At 36.8% G+C, this 11,804-nt stretch overlaps 1 long non-coding RNA gene across 3 annotated transcripts; it reads left to right on the top strand.

The window, feature by feature from the left end:
* On the top strand, positions 1 to 11,789 carry LOC109078953. 3 transcript variants are annotated; one of them, XR_006156299.1, is made up of 5 exons: positions 1 to 134; positions 9,662 to 9,800; positions 10,132 to 10,166; positions 10,293 to 11,194; positions 11,534 to 11,789. It is a non-coding gene; the product is annotated as an uncharacterized LOC109078953 (long non-coding RNA). The 3 variants fall into 3 exon arrangements; XR_002015877.2 differs by having other exon boundaries at positions 10,293 to 11,789; XR_006156300.1 differs by lacking the exon at positions 1 to 134 and adding an exon at positions 4,125 to 4,276 and having other exon boundaries at positions 10,293 to 11,789.
* Positions 11,790 to 11,804: the final 15 nt, after the last annotated feature.

Raw genomic sequence — 11,804 nt, 5'->3', positions numbered from 1 at the left:
CTGACACTTCGGAAGGGGAGGGATGCAAACAGGGAAATGAGGAGAGATGGGTTAAAAAAAAATCGAGGAAATTAAAAGACAAGTGGAAAGGAAGCGGTACCACCAGCGGCCAGGCATCGTGGTATTTCTAAACTGTATGTTGTCAAACTACATGAATCATGTTTAACTCATATTGGTGACCTAAACGTTGACTGAATGTAAAAAAAAATGTGTTGTTGATGGGCATAATGTTGTCAAGATGAGACTATTTTAAGATGAAGGAATGTCTTAATCTTTGTAACAATGTTTTCAATGTCTACTGTCTGTTTTTCTTTCAATTAGGTCTTGTTGGGTATTTTCACATTTTTCCATCGAACGTTGGTTGTAGGCTTATGCATTGGCGTTAAATAATAGTAAATTGTTAAGCAATATGTTGGCATTTATTTTCTAAAACAGGACATACGCTGATGCATTTCTTTTCTAAAACAGTAAAACCTGAAAATGTAAACAATAATATAAAGCATAAATATGCGCAATGTACAGATATAAATATAGCCTACAATCTGAATTTCTGACAAATATTTGCTGCATTTGACAGCTATATGACAGTCGAGAATTATAAGTATTATCATCACTTTTGGTACTGTAACAACAATACTAAGTTCGCTGGCCTGTCAAATGTTAGTAAAAGGATTGTGTCTTGACCATGCTGTTTGAGCTGCTGTATTGTAGGTATTTCTGTAGATGGCGCTGCTTAGTTTGCTTTATTTGACTGAGGGAGGCTCTTGAAGTTTGTTTTATGGTTATCCAACAATTTTTTTTATTGTTGATGGCAAGTGATGAACTTAATGTTTGTTAGTGAGTTCTAGGTTTTATTTATTTTCTTATTTTCATTTATTTTTCATGTTATTTTAATATTTTTGCTGATATATCTAAGAAAAAATGTTTTGTAGCACTGAAATCGATGGTTGTACATCGTTGACTCGTGGTTTTGTCAGTTTGTTTATGCCATAGTTGATCACCGAGTGTACCCATGTGCTTCACTTGACGCTTCGCTATTTTTTTTAGACACTTCTATCTTTTCGCTATTTTTATTTTAAACAATATCTATCTATCTATCTATCTATCTATCTATCTATCTATCTATCTATCTATCTATCTATCTATCTATCTATCTATGCAACATTTCAAATAAATCGATAAAAAATGTTTATATAGCCTACGTGTCTCAGAAAAAAAAGAAGCTATTTCAAAATAAGTTTTTAGATCCTGGAACATATTGCGATCATGTTTACTTTTTATCACTTTTTAAAGCAGGTGATAAAGTCAGCGTGCTATCTTAAATTTCATAATTTTTTATGAAAATGTATGTACTATGTATTATTTTTTAACTGTTAAAATTAAAATACAATCGTATGCACTCATTTTACGTATCTCACTCAATTATTATCACATTGTTATAGTTGTTGCCATTATTATTGTTTTTACTGTTTTCTTTTTTTCTTTTTTCTTTTTTTGTAAAATAGCAAGTACGCACAGATCTGAATTTAAGCACCACAAATGCTGTGTTTAAAACAAAAATGCTTGTAGTAATTAGTAAAAAGTGCATGCTCTGGCTTGACTGAAGAAGGATCTTATACATTTATGAAGTGTTCGCCCTGTGACCGTTGTATGTTCGTCTAAAAAAACAGGAGGCTTTGCTATGTTATGCCTTCCGGCTAAATTTGGGGACGATTCTTCTTTTTGTTAGTATTTTTGGAGGGAGCTTCTGGTACAATATGTAACACCATGGGCTGTAATTTCACACTCGACTACACATTTCCCCTAAAGCTGCTTTTATTTCCCCGCAAGACCCCAGCTTTTTGCCTCCACTCCCCTTTACTATATTAGTTACTTCCTCTGTTAAATGATAGGAAAACTAATTGCAACTGATCGTAGTGGCCACTGAATACTAAAAGCGGGATATTGGGACTTTTTCTGTGCTACAATATAAAATTATATTTAATGTGGCTCCTCGATGTTTTTATTATATATATATATATATATAGTTTTCCTATAATAGCTGGGCAAGGGAAGAGGTGTAATAAATTGCAAACGTGCCATTTTAAATAAACAAGAAACATGCAAAAAAAAAAACAACAACAACAACAACAAAAAAAACAATAAAATAAATAAATAAATAAATGGTCTGATTTGTTTGAAAACACGTTTTACATTTTGCATTTTTATATTAGACCAACCCAGGAGGTTTTACTCTTGAGAGAACGATTGGGAGAGAGTGATCGAACGTGTCAAAGAGAGAGACAGACAGAGAAAGTGAGAGAAGGTGCAGTGGTATAGTGCATCTGTTTTGACAGCCTCTGCTATACACCACATAAGTTTGTTAGTCAAAGTGAACAGCGATTAACGTCCACTGAGAACGCAGAAAATCACTTCTGTTCCACTATCCAATATTTCTATTTCCACTTTTAAAAAGCCCATAGGTTTCATCTCATTCACTGTAATATTCTCAACGTCACCAATCGATACTTTCCACTCCACTAAACCTGCTGTCCACGTCTATAGCTGAATGCAAGTATCCTTAGCTTTTACAGCAGGAGTAACCCATAATGGAATTTTAAGAAATCTGATATACGCTTACTGCGAATTTCAGTCGACGGATTGTTTTAAAATAGCGTATTTAGTTGTGTTTTTCGAGATGTAATGAGTTATCACACACAAACACACACACACACACACACACACACACACACACACACACACACACACACACACACACACACACACACACACACACACAAAAAAACCCATTATTTTCATTGGGAAAAAAAATTATAACTGAAAAAAGTTTAAACAATCTCCGGTCAAGTTTAGAGGCTATCACAGAAATTAAACAGATGGAAGAATTTTGCAAATAACACTGGCATTAATAGTAGGCTAAAAGTAATAATGATAATATAGTAATACTGATATTAGTGTTTTGCCCAATAGCCTACCTAAATTATACAAAAACAGTTTTATCGATAAATTAATCATCTTTCCTATATTAATTACAATTGAGATGTTTTAAAATCCAATACCTCAATAAACAAAAATATGAAGTATCCAAAAATTTGACCGCTGTAACCAAAACAACAAAACGGCATTCACAACGCCAGTCATGATATCAGCTGTCTTTAGATTACCAATTCATGATGTCTATAGAGTGAACAGATGGACCATCAATTGAGTTCTGTCCACAGCATCAGAGATTGATTTTGTACTTGCTTTTAATTTTACCATAATTAATTAGATTATTACAAGTATATATATCTACCCACTCACACACACCCAAAATAGAAAAGTGAATTAGCATGATCTATGTTTTCAATTAACCGAACAGCATAAACAACAACGACAACAACAGTAGCCTAATAGCCTATTAATAACAACAACGACGACAGTACTAGTAGTAGTAATAATAATAATAACGTTGGAAATCTTAATTTATGTAATGTTAATATTGCCATAAAACAATATGCAATCGCAAAAAGGCTGATGTTTGGGGGAAATTAATATTTGAATGATGCAATGGGAGATCCCGCAGTAATACTATTATAGATTACAGTGAGCACTTATGTCAACACACGGGCCCAGCTAATAACATCGCATAATACAGCATAATCCCAGCGTGAATCAGTTGCCACATTAAATGTACAGATTGACAAGGCAAATGCCAGACTTTTCAGCACGCAAAGAACTACCTTAAGAGCAGACGTGCAACAGTATAGGGCGGTCAATAAAGGTTAGTCGCTGGTCAAGTATGCGTTTGTAAAGTACCTACTGTATGTTCTTACCTGAGCTGACGGAGACTCACCCCTACCGCTAGAAAATAAACATTCACACTGTTTGGTGAGACGAAAAGAGAGCCCTGCGCTTACCTGATCGACCAGAGCTGTGAGCCATGGCTTTTCCCTGTCTAATGGTCCGTTTCGTCGATGCAGCCCACTAGATCTGTCCGGCCTCCTGCGTTCCCTCCTCGGCTGGGCGTCCTGCCTCTCCCCGCTGCTTTTCACAACCTTTGACCGATCATCCAAAACTAAACGGTTTAGACGACAACAAAAAAGGAGAGCAACCTCTGCTCCACTGAACTAGATTGATAAAGGAGGGAAAATAGCAATCAAAGCAAATAAAGCATTGCAGGTGTTATATAAAAAGAATAAAACTTGTCTGCTGGAAGTAAAAGGGGACTAAGAGTATGGAGATATGCTAAGATCCGCACGCAGGCGTTTTCGTGTAGGCTATAGAAGACTCAAAGGTAGGACTTGTACCGATGAATATTCATGATCATTTGAAAACATATCTATATGCTTATGTGTGCACTTATCAGCTTAAAATCTTCTGATCGCGAACTTGTATGAAGTTTGCTCAGAAGTTCGCATAACTGCTGCTTGAATGGTTGTGATAACTGATTCGTGCTGCTCATTGGCTGAACTTTAAGGTGAACCTGTTCTCAGTAGGAGGGTCTAACTAAATAAATGAGCTAATACGGAATTTGGAATTATGTTAATAGCCTATATTACGAAGTCAGTTTAAGTACATGTTGTTATATTAAACAGTTCTGACATGTTTTGTTACTTTGTTACGTGTTACTAAGCACTCGTTTTTTTTTTTTTATTTAATTTTTTTGGGGAGGGGGTTGGTGGTTTATATATATAGGTTATATTAAAAATTTACTAAATGTGGGAAATGTAACATTGATGCTATGTTGCTGATATAGTTACCTTGATGTTGCATATTTTATTACCAGGTTAAAGCAATTAATGCCTGATGACATATAGGCCTACATTTATTACTGTACAGAATATGCAGTTGCCCAGTCACATCACCGTTTCATAAGGCTTTGGGTTAAGAGACTATAGCAACCTTATATCACAGTAATCCTTATCCTACCCGCCTCACCAGCCGGCAGAAAAAAAGGAAAGGCCAAACTTTTCAGTTGAGCAGTCAAAGGTGTGCTCCCCCCGTCACGGAAACAAGCCAATACTTATTTATTGGGGAAGATATTTGGTTGTATTTTAAACCAATGTAACGTTTCCTCTTTGCACTACAATACTGCAGTTCGAAGCCTACATCATTTGCAGTTTTGTTTTAATTCTAAATATTGTAAGTATTTTTTTTTTGTATGAAACATCAGTTTTTTTTTTTTTTTTTTTTTTTTTTAATGATTATAGCCTGTTATTTTAATGCCAGTTCAAGTGAAAATCGTAAAGAAATAAATAAAATAAAATCTAGGGCAACACTGTAAAATCCAATAAGTAAACCTTACTAAAATTTATGGCTGAGGGATTCGATTTCTAAAAATAATCTTGAGAATGTCAAGTCTGTACCTTTGTTAAGGCTGAATTAAACCACAACTAGTCCTGCATTTATGTAGTAGGTTTTGTTTTTTAGAGACTTTATAATAGTTACACGTCTCTGTCACTAGTAATAATACTCAGGACAATTAAATTAGCCTGATGTAGCAGGGCATTGCACATGTAACAAGGCGTCCACCCATGTTTTAATGAAATCGATTTCTCCGGCCCTCTCTGGCTTCAATAACCACAATTCTGACGTTTTGGATCCCTAAACTCTGACAACAGCAGATTCACACAAAATGTTTGTTAACTAGGCGAAGTTGAGGCCATAATAATTTAATGTACAGTTTTACAGCTTTACCACGCTCTGTCGTACTTTTAGATATTGTAATACGGCATATTTGCAAGTTACTTGTCTGTTAATGTTCCAGTTAGTAGACTTTATCATCCCATTCCTCTCTTCTCTTCTCGATCGCTCGCGCTGTTAAGCTCTGGCTGAAGTTTCCACTCATCCGCTCTACTTATATGTGCATTTGTGATGGGCTAAGCTATACATGCATCTGCATCGAGCATTTGAACCATATTGCTCACAACATAATTCCGTGTCATTTTGCTACTTTAATGTACCGAAGCCTTTAGTGGCCGCGCGACTGTTCTCCTCGCATAGTTGACGTTTTGCAATAAACCATCTATGGTTTTTATGTCGAATCAGATGCATACGCGTATTATTCGTTGTAAGAATCATTAAATGCACAGCTGATCTACAGAAATAAATACATATCAAAACTACTGATTTTATTGTGTAGTTTAGCCGTATATACAATTATTTTAAACTGTTGTAGCCTGTTTATTTCAGTAACTGTTGATCAGTTATTATTTAAGTATAATACAATTTATGAGCTTTTCTTTTCTTTCTTTCTTTCTTTCTTTCTTTCTTTCTTTCTTTCTTTCTTTCTTTCTTTTACATTCTAACTAGTTAATGAGTGGATAAAGCAAACAGAAGGAGTCCCGTTAATTAACAATTAACTTTTTGCTGATTCTTTTGTTTTTCTTTTGATTTGAGTTATTTTTGGATGTGTGTGTGTGAAACTCATTATATAGGAATATTAAAATATAGTATGGATTGTAATTTGAGAAATTATTGATTTATGAAACTCTGTATGTGTCTATATATATATATATATATATATATATATATATATATATATAAAATACATGCACTCACACACACATACACTTTAAATGTGTGTGTAAAATATGAAAAATAAAAATATGTACAACATATAATTTCTCATTAATTTACAAACAATAATGTATTTTAATAATATTCCTATATAATGAGTTTCCAATTGCCAATTGTGTGTGTGTGTGTGTGTGTTGGACCCTGAGGCAGCCCAGGGTGCTCTCAAGCCAGCTGCCACTGTTTAAAACAGACAGGAAACAGCTTCCACTAACACGACTGCAATATGGAAAGCAGCGACCTCCTCAATGCACCCCATGGCATGATTCTAATATCCCCCTCTCACTCTTCATGCACACACTGACATACATGACTTTTGTTAAATGTGGTGTTAAATGGTTTAATATCTTACCCTGTTTTGTCATTTATAGTTTCAACAGCATCGTATGGTTGATATTTTGGAGATCATTCATAGGACCTTGACTTGTTTCAGCAGTAACTCAGAAGCGCTTGGTAACGTGTGTCTGGAAGTGTGAAGAGAGACATGGATTTCCCCGTGCCGTAGAGATGCTTTGTTTCACTGTAAATGTGTTTGTGTCTGTGTGAGTACATATCTATTATCCTTCTGAGAAATACAGAGCCGCTCGGCTCCCACACTGGCCTCTGATCATAGCCCTGTAAATGAAGCCTGTCACCTTCAGTGGTGTAATGATCACAGAAACAGTGACCTTGATCTATGGCAAGCCATAACGGAGAAGAGAGAGCATCTCCCACACTCCTCACTCAGATATAACAGTGAAACACGGCATACAGGGGAAGCCAAAGGAGGGTTCAGAACAGCGCCATTTGATTGGCAATAAAGGTTGTTGGAGTGTCTGTAATGGATGTGAGATCTCTCCTGTTATCATCCATTTGGATAGGGCATCAACTGAAGGCGACGTGATTCCAGATTGAAAACTCAGGGAGTGGCTGATTATGGTTTTATTGCATAGTCCATTACACTGGTCAACACTACACACTGTTTCTCAAAGCAGAGGCTGTGGTGGATTAATGGGGCAGCTCTTCTGTTCTCTCCAGCCCCCTCGGACATACGGACCTTTCCTTCCCTTCAGCAAGGCTTTTTGAATATGTCCCAGTTCCTGCCACATTTAGCTTTAAATAAGTTTCACCCTCCCTTTTTTTCTTCGAAGAAGGGCACAGTGGGTTCATGCACCCTATGAGTTCAGCACTCATCATTTATCATCCCTCTCTTTTTGGAAACGATGAACAATAATTGTGTCATAGACTCCTCTTGTGATGCAGAAGGAAACTTCTGAAAACTGTATGTGCATCTTAAATGTGATAACTATATAAATATTTTTTTCATTGTATAGTATTTGATAAATGTTAATATGTAATAAATGTTGTATGTAATATAAGGAATAGTTCAACTAAAATTAAAATTGTCATCATTTACTCACCCCATGTCATATATTTTTTTTTTCTTTATTATTGTTATTGTTTAATTCATTTATGGTTGTGGAACTCAAAACATAATAATAATAATAATTGAAAATCTTTCTCTTTTTTTAATGTGAGTCATTTTATTTGTAAAAATATTTCTTGGTCTTATATATATCTTCTTGGTCCCAATATATATGTGGAACACAAAACATAATAATAATAATTGAAAATGTATTTTTTTTTTTGTCCATACAATGTAAAAATAATGTACCTATAAAATAAATGTATCTATTGTATGTACCTAATATATCTCTTGGTCCTTTCCAATATATAACATACACCTATTGAGATTAATTTGACTTCTTTTGTGTGGAGAAGAAAATCAAATGGGTCAATGATGGCAGTTTTCGTTTATTTATTTTGGGTGAACTATCCCTTTTTAAAAATATTTTGTTTGAACAAAATGTTATGAAAATTTTGCATTCTGGGCAAATTACATTTCTCAAAATCGGACATGAGGACTGAGTCAGCAAAATGTTACCCAGCATACCAGTGAAGGGCACCAAAAACAGTAGTGAGAGACAAGAAATAGTTTAGGAAAAGTAGAAAATTCTGCTTGCGGAAATCTGGAAGCTTTTGTGAAATCTGGTCCCCACAACAGCGAGCCCCATCAACTCATCTCCCCTTGCCAGCTTTTCATATTTAAAGCCAGTACGGGTTTAATTACCAAATGATGACAGTGTCATATGGTGCCATGATGGCACAGGATATGTGCGAGACACTGACTGACAGTGGGAAGCTGGAAAGCAAAACTGGGGAGAAAAAAATAGCTGAGACAGTAAAACATCTGTAATTTGCAATTCACTGGTGTTCAGTGGTTGCTCATGGATTAAAGATTAAAAACTATTGTCTAGCAGATGGAAGAGAGAGAGAGAAAGAGAGAGAAACATGGAGGGAGGGGGAGCTTCTAAGCAGCCCATTTACATTTGTATATAAGCAGCACTGTTAGGATAATCACATGGAAAAAATAAGCTGTCTCCATCACACACCCAAGGCAATGCCTCCATTAGCCCCATCTCCAGATGCAGATGCTTCTGTTTTCAGATCGATTTGTGGTGACAGCATGTAACAGCTTGGCATATAGTTTGATGCAAGTACAGAAATAATCTTTTAGATATTGTCTGAAAGATGCAACGGTGCTGAATGCAACCATCTACACTCTTAGAAATAAAGCTTCTTTAAAAGCATTGAAGGTTAAAATCCAGAGAACCTTTCTAAGGTTCATTACAGTGGAAGAATATTAACATGTTCTTCACTCTAAGAAATAATGGTTGTTTTAAGAACTGTTCAATAAAAGATTTTGGGTAACCAAAAATGGTTCTTCTATGACATTGGAAAAAAAAAAAAAAAAACTTTACTTTTAAGAGTGTACAGTATAAATTCATCCTATAATATGCAACACTTGTACTCACCATGTTTGGTTGACCAGTGTCTAGAATAAAACGCTTTTTTGTTCTCTGTTGGTGATTGAAGACACCAGCTACACCTGATCTTTTTGTAATTGTAATTAATTAGTGTTTTGTTAGTCTTGCTGTGCCTTAATTAGTTAGCACTGCCCAGTAGAGAGAATGAGAGGCAGTACCTGCTACACAGCAAAATATTATTAGTAACGGCCACAAGCTAATGTTGTGAAGTTGACCCTGCTTTGATATGCTCGTAGGTTCCTTTGATGCATTCGGGTGTATGGGGGAATGGGCAGCCTATTGAAGCATGGCAGACCACCTGAGAGTTGTTTTCTGGACTCTGGGAGGTCACCTGACACCAGTTCTCTGGAGAAGGTGCCCCGCACTGGATTTCACGTGAGTTAAAGGACCTCTTCAATAAAACATCACCAGCTTTCAATGGTGCACGCTTGAGCTGCTTGTGTAATTGACTTTTTGACTTTTTTCGGATTTGCATGGACTCTCCAAAAGTAGCTCACCTGGCAAGTATTGCTCTGCTCCGAAATTACAGTAGGGCTGTGTTATATTACAAATAATAAGCACTCTCCACTGACCACAGCTACTCATACCCTCTTAATTTAGACTCACCTTTTAGACAAGCTGAAGCTATAGTTATTTACTTTTGTGTACATAGAACATTAGACCCCAATGACTTATACCTCAAAATATCTTCTTGTATGTTCCACAGATGAAAAGATCTTACAGCTTTGGAATGACATGAGAGTGAGTAAATTATGAAAGAATTTTCAAGTCTGGATGAACTATCACTGTAATATATTTTAATAACTGTAAAGGCTTTTCAGATGAAATATGAGATTGGAAAATACTGTATCTCTTTCTGTTCTGTAGGTGCAAACCATTTTAGCCATCTTATGAGTGAGGAGACGAATCATTTCTGTTCTGAATGGATGATTCGGAGCCAGGGGTGAATCATACAGGGGTTTGTTTGTATCTGTGCCTCTGATCCCCCTCTGATAGTCCCTACACCACGCAACATCTGTCACGCCGCGTGCCACAATCGCTCATGTAGAGCTTTAGGTGATGCTGGTGTATGGTTATTCCTGCCACATGGTCCACATGGGCATCCCCAACGCCAGCACTCATTAGCAGGCAGGTGGCGTTAGAGATTCGACTGGGGCCGAGACGAGGAATAGAACCTGGCAAACCGGGTTGTACGTCCGCACCGGGTAATCCCCGCCAGATTGCCAGGATATCAGGAGTGACATCACAAAGCCAACAAAAATTAGCATCCCTAATGGTCTGCCAGGCCAAACATTATTCTTCATGATGAGAAGCAGTCATGCCTGCCCAGGGCTCCTGATGATTTGGCCAAAAGCAGTGGAGGCCCCTAAGCTCTCAGCTCTGGCCAAAACCAACAGGCCCATGAAGACCAGCTCTACTCTACTGCAAAGGAAGTTCCTGAGGAAAATGCTTGGTATATTCCCATCATATTGCTGATGCCTTCAGATTCTAGAAGATCCTTTGAAATTACTTACCTGAATGGAAAAGAAGAGACTCTTACTTGGTGCTTGATAACCAGTGAAAAACACCTTAACTAGATTTAGAAGCTAAAACCAAAAAAGATCAATGAGAGGAGAGGGGGAGAGTGGCAGATTTAATTAATTACTGCATATTAGAATGTTTGTTTACAAAAGTGAACAGTTACAAGGGGCCTGATGGTAATTAATTTAAAACGTACTTCCCCCTGTCCCTGCCTCGCGTCGGCACTAGACGTGGTTGTTTCATGGCAGGTAAGCCTACGTCTCATTGGATTTCGATCAATTGCTCAAAGGTGTGTTTCAAAACAAAGATGCATGGTGCACAGATTAGCCTTAATGTTAACATGATTGCATGTTAAGAAATTGAATTAGTACTCAAGGGAATCAAAAGGGAAGAGCTGTGTGATATTGTAAAAATGCATATCTAAGAGGAAATTTTCACCATTTTCCACCTAAACCGTATTAGATTTTTCTTCCTCTAGTGTATTTAAATGTAACTTGACATCTTAAACAGATCTGTAAATAGTCCCTGTGAAGATGACTTTATTTTCCCAACAATGTCACAGTGGTTGCATTTCTGTGTGTTTTCAGCTGTGGTCAGGAAGGTCTCTCGAGGTCCCCCTCCAGGACAATGATGTATTTAAGTCCCCTAAGAGGTCAGATGGACTCTGTCCAGAACATCACCTGCAATCAATAGTGTTGGTAAACCAGGCTCAACTGAGTGGCCATGAAGACTCCCCTTATAAACACGCTCACAGAGAGGCCGGCATGGCCCATTGCTTTGCTAAAACCGCAACCAACATCCTGACACACACATACACACACACGCAACACATGCCACCACTCTGAAAACTCTGAAAAA

Source organism: Cyprinus carpio, chromosome B13, assembly GCF_018340385.1.
Source record: "Cyprinus carpio isolate SPL01 chromosome B13, ASM1834038v1, whole genome shotgun sequence".
NCBI lineage: Eukaryota > Metazoa > Chordata > Actinopteri > Cypriniformes > Cyprinidae > Cyprinus > Cyprinus carpio.
This window is presented reverse-complemented; position numbering and strand designations above follow the sequence as displayed.